Consider the following 6000-nt stretch of genomic DNA (forward strand, 5'->3'; position numbering starts at 1 on the left):
GGCAGGGCTGCACCAGCTCCAGAGGCTCCAGGGAAGGACCCTCCCTGGCCTCTGGACTGCTGGCATTCCTCGGCTCCTACCACACCCCTCCCGTCTCTGCCTCCATCCTCACATGGCCTTCACAGTGTGTGTGTCTAATCTCCTTCTGCCTCTCTCTTATTGGGACACACCTCCTCAAAAACTAAAAATGTCTCCAACACTGTCAAGTGTCCCTGGGGGAATGACATCACCTCCTGTTGAGAGCCACCACCCTAGATGATTCTTTCAGGAAGTTCTGCTGCTCCAGGGAAGCAGAGAATGGGTGATGGTTGAAGGGCAGGGTGGGGTAGAGAGGGGTGGTCCAGGGGCACGCTGGGTACTTACAGGATATCCCCTTGGTGGGGATGTCATGGGGGTGGTGCATGTGGATGTGGGGCGGGGCATTGCAGAGCTGGGGGTGGGAGAATGAGGGACGATTTCCTCTGGGGGTTTCTGTGTTTTCTTTTTTAAAATTAATTAATTAATTAATTAATTTTGGCTACATTGGGTCTGTTGCTGCGGGTGGGCTTTCTTTAGTTGCAGTTAGTGGGAGCTATTCTTTGTTGCAGTGCGCAGTCTTCTCACTGTGGTGGCTTCTCTTTTTGTGGAGCACAGGCTCTAGGTGCACAGGCATCAGTAACTGTGGCATGCAGGCTCAATAGTTGTGGCTTGTGGGTTCTAGAGAGCAGGCTCAGTAGTTGTGGCACACAGGCTTAGTTTCTCCATGGCCTGTGAGATCCTCCTGGACCAGGGCTTGAATGCATGTCCCTTGCATTGGCAGGCAGATTCTTAACCACTGTGCCACCAGGCAAGTCCAGTTTCTGTGTTTTCCAGGAAGAAACCAGCAGCCAGGGAGGGGAAGGAGGGATTGGGTGTGACAAATCCAAGGGCAGAGCAGCAGACTCTGGTCTAGGCCATGACATTCCAGTGAGATCTGACAGACTCCTCTGGTCTGAATGATGTCTTCCCAACTTCATATGTTGAAACCCTAACCCCCAACGTGTGGTATTTGGAGACGGGGTCTTTTGGGAGGTGATTAGGGTTAGATGAGATCATGAGGGAGGGGACCTCGTGATGGGATCGGTGCCCTAATAAGCAGAGCTTGCTGGCTCTCTCTGCCATGTGAGGATGCAGGGAGAAGATGTTACTGAGTCCAAGCTGGCTCAGCTCACCCCACGACAGGCCAATGAACCAGAGACAATGTGCTGAGGCAAGGAATACGACTTTATTCGGAAAGCCAGCAGACTGAGAAGATGGCAGACTAGTGTCTCCAAAAAACCATCTTATCGGGGCCTGGATGCCAGTTTCTTTTACAGAATCAGAGAGGGAGAGGCGGTGAGGAAGTAAAGTAAAAAGGCAGAATAGAAAGGGAGAGGCATGGGGAAGTAAAGTAAAATGGGCCATCAGTCTTGCAAAACATCTGGAATGACCAGCTTCCGGGAGAGGATATGTTAATTTCTTCTTTTCTGCAGCCATTCACAAGTGGGCAGCGTTCTCTGAGGCAGGCCATCATGTATGATTATAATAACAAAAGCAACAAAAAGCAAAGGTTAAAGTCAAAGAAACAGATCCCACATGGGGTCTGATTTAGTGCCTCCCTGTTAACAAAGACAGCTATCTGCAAGTCAGGAAAAGACCCCCCATGAGAAACCAAATCAGCTGGTACCTTGGTCTTGGACTTCCAACCTCCAGAACTGCAAGCAATAAATGTCTGTGGCATTTTGTTATCACAGCCCAAGCTGCCTAAGACACAGACCTTGCATGATTCTCCACTTAGTGGGTGAGGCCTGGGGAAAGGGATCCTCTATTCCCTCAGGTAGGAGGGGCAGAGGGCCAAGTTGCTGGGTGCCCTGTGAGGGAGATCTTTCTTGGGGAGAAAAAACAGCAGTGCCCAGGACTCCAGGATCCCAGCCTCCTCAATGGGACTCAGCAGGTTAATTCAGGGACCCTCAAACCTCCCCTGGGGACCTGAAGATTCTAGGGCCCCACTCTGTGTTACAGCCTCAGCAGGTCTGGGATGGGCCCTGGTATCAGCATCATGAAGTTCAGATGGATTTAGAAACTTTCACTTGATTCCCAGGGCAGAGCAGGTGGTCACTTGTTGTTCCTGGGAAAAGCTACCCAGTAGGGTTTGTGACAGATCCTGGGGCCCCTGGCAGCATCTCTCCAGGCCTCTTCTACATGGAAGCTCCCCAGCTTGGGACCAACCTTGTCCAGAGTGCCCAGAGCCTCAGTCTCCCCATCCATAGAATGGGGAAAAAGAAGCAAATTGTGACACCCATCTCACGAGGTCACTGGGAAGTCATTATGGGACCAGGTGAGATGCTTCTGGAAACTTCAAAGCACTGCAGGCAGTGAGAGGCCTGAGGGGTGGTGGGAGGCACAAAGGCTGATATGTCCTCTCCAGCCCCAAGGACCCAGCCAAGGAGCAGCGGCATGGCCAGAGGAGCCTGCACGCCCCTCGCACCACAGGGCAGAGGGTACAGCTGGGGAGCTGTGGTCCTAGGACAGGCTTGAATCATAGCATATGAAAACCCCAAAACCAGTTTGTTTTAGAACCATGGGCCAAGGGAATGTGCAATCTTGAGAGCTCAAGCTCTTCTTAGCCACTCTAAACTTCAGAATATGGTGAACACTAGGATTTGGGGCACACGAAATCTTTCTTTTTTTCTTTATGCCTTATGTAATTTTTCAAGCATACAAAAAATACACAGGATAACATATAATCATCCATGTACACCTCCCCCCCAGGCTTGTCAGATCTTAATATTTGCCTTATGCTTATCACCCTGTGAATGTCTTCATGTTCTCAGTGTGTGTCTACTATCATTGAACATTACATAGGATTGCTTTGCATATTTTATTTTATTTAAAAAAATATTTTCTAATGTCTCTTGTGATTTTTTTCTTTCATTTATATATTTATTTGGTTGCGCCGAGTCTTAGTTGCAGCAGGCAGGCTCCTTAGTTGCAGTGTGCAAACTCTTAGTTGCAGCATGCATGTGGGATCTAGTTCCCTAACCAGGGATCGAACCCAGGCCCCCTGCATTGGGAGCTTGGAGGCTTAACCACTGTGCCACCAGGGAAGTCCCACTTTGTGTATTTTAAACTTTAGACTATAAGTGTCATATTTTACTTATCTTCCTGCAGTTCTCTTTGTTCCTCAATGTTCTGTTTCTGAGGTTCTCCCAACCTGGTCCGCACTTACTTATGTTGAACAAACATACCACGGTTTACTTACCTGTTCCCCTGCTGGTGAATATTTAGGAAGTGCTTCCTTTTTTGAGGATTACAAACATTGCTAAGAGTAACATTGAGTCACGTCTCTTGGTGCTTCTCTTGGTGTGTATCTGGGAGGGAAAGAGGAAAGTGATACGGTTTGTACATCTTCAACTTTCCCAGGATTGCGGATGCTGCTTCCAAAGAGACTAGTTCAAACTCCTCCTAACATTGTATGAAAGTTCCCCTTGCTCTATATTGTCTCCAACCCTTGATACTGTTGGACTTTTTACTTTTTGCCAATGAGTGTAGTGAGTCGAATGGTGCCACCCTCCCCACAAAGATATGCCCATGTCCTGGAACCTGGGAATATGTTCTTACTTGGAAAAGGGGTCTCTAAAGTGTAATCAGGGGAGTTCCCTTGTGGTCTAGTGGTTGGGATCCAGTGCTTTCACTGCCATGGCCCAGGCTTAGTCCCTGGTTGGGGAACTGAGATTCCACAAGCCATGTGGTGCAGCCAAAAAAAAAATGTAATCAAGTTGAGATGCTCCTGGATTGTTCGGGAAAGCCCTAAATCCAATGACAAGTGTCCTCATAAGAGAAAGGAAGAGAGATTTGAGGCAAGAGAAGGCCATGTGAATAAAAGGCAGAGATTGGAGTGATGCCACCATATACCAAGGAACACCTGGGATCCTCAGAAGCCAGAAGAGGTGGGAAGGATCTTCCTCTAGAAGCTTCAGAGGGAGCACAGCCCTGTGACGCCTTGATTTCGGACTTCTGCCCTCCAAAACTGTGAAAGAATAAATATCTGTTTTTTGTTTGTTTGGTTGGGCTGTTTTGTTTTTGTTTTTTGGGGGGGTTTTTTGTTTGTTTTTTTGTTTGTTTGTTTGGCTGCGTCAGGTCTTTGTTGCTGCACATAGCTTTCTCTAGTTGCAGTGAGTAGTGGCTTCTCTTGTTGTGGAGCACAGGTTCTAGGCTCATGGCTTCAGTATTTGCAGCATGTGGGCTCAGTTGTTGTGGCTCGTGAGCTCTAGATTTCAGGCTCAGAGGTTGTGGCACATGGGCTTAGTTGCCCCTTGGAATGTGGGATCTTCCCAGACCAGGGATTGAACCTGTGTCCCCTGCATTGGCAGGCAGATTCTTAACCACTGTGCCACCAGGGAAATCCCAACCATTTGGTTTTTAAGCCACCAAGTTTGTGTTATTTGTTATGGCAGCCCTAGGAAATTGATCCAATGGATGTGCAAAGGCATTTACAATTGTTTTCTTTTACATTTTCCCAGTTGCTATCAAGGTTGACCATATTGTTGTTGGCTGGTGGGCCATTCATGCTTCTTGTCAGTTCAGTTGTTTTGCTCAGTTTTCTATTGTGTTTTCTTTTGTCTTATTGGTTTGTAGGAATTGTCTATATATTTGCAACAGTAATCCTTTGCCAAGTATCTTTTTAAAACTAATTAACTTTTCCTGTGCTGCAACGAAGACCCAGCACAGCTAAATAAATAAATAAATAAATAAATAAATAATTTTTTTTTTACAAAAAGGGTAACTTATGTATAGCCCATCTTTTTTCTTTTTAAACAATGACATCTTTTTTTTTCCAATTTATTTATTTTTCTATTTATTTATTATTTATTGGCTGCATTGGGTCTTCCTTGCTGCACACAGGCTTTCTCTAGTTGCGGCAAGCAGGGGCTACTCTTCATGTGATGCTGGGGCTCCTCATTGCAATGGCTTCTCTTGTTGTGGAGCACAGGCTCTAGGCACGTAGGCTTCAGTAGTTCTGGCACATGGGCTCAATAGTTGTGGCTCATGGGCTCTAGAGCACAGGCTTAGTAGTTGTGGTGTGCGGGCTTAGTTGCTCCAAGGCCTGTGGGATCATCCTGGGGCAGGGATCAAACCCATGTCCCCTGCATTGGCAGGCGGATTCTTAACGACTGCATTACCAGGGAAGTCCCTATCCCATATTTCAATGCGATCTTTGCAATGTGATCACCTGTTCCTGAATCAAGGTCAAGTTTCCACAACTGGTTCACCTCTAACCAAAATCCCAACTGCCCCAATCTAAAGGGATGAGGTGAGAGAGACAGAACATAACAGGCACTCCAGGAGTAGAGCTTTCAAAGTGGCCTGAGGCCCCTTAAACTCATGGAAATGAGAGGTGACAGACCAAACACCATCATTGCTGGAAAGCACTTGTCAACAGAGATGAACATGTGGATGAGATCTCGGTGAGAATTTAGCAACATGGATGTTGAGAGGGAAAATGCTGATAACACTTCTATTAGAAATTCATAACAACACCTTTAACTATACACAATAGGAGATGTATTAAATAAATCACTATACATCCATAGTATTTTAAACCAATATAGCTATTAAAATATATATTCATAGGCATGGAAAGAAGAGCAAATGATACACTCCAAAATATTAACATATTGTAGTAAATATCAGATATTGTAGAATTACGGAAGATATATTTTCTGCTTTGCACTCCTTTGTTTTTCAATGTCTTACACTATAAGTATGTTTTAATGTAAAATGTATATTTATGATAATGAACTAAGAAAAAAATATGATAAATAAATTACTTGTTCTAAACTTCTAAAAAAATTTAAAAATAAAATTAACTTTACTTTCTAGAGCAGTTGTAGGTTCACAGCAAAACTGAGCAAAAAGTAAACAGAGTACCCTTTGTCCCCTCTCCACACACATCCTCAACATCCCCCACCAGAGGGCTACGTTTCTTACAACCAATAAACC

The sequence above is a fragment of the Hippopotamus amphibius genome, chromosome 3 (genome assembly GCF_030028045.1).
Source record: "Hippopotamus amphibius kiboko isolate mHipAmp2 chromosome 3, mHipAmp2.hap2, whole genome shotgun sequence".
Taxonomy (NCBI): Eukaryota; Metazoa; Chordata; class Mammalia; order Artiodactyla; family Hippopotamidae; genus Hippopotamus; species Hippopotamus amphibius.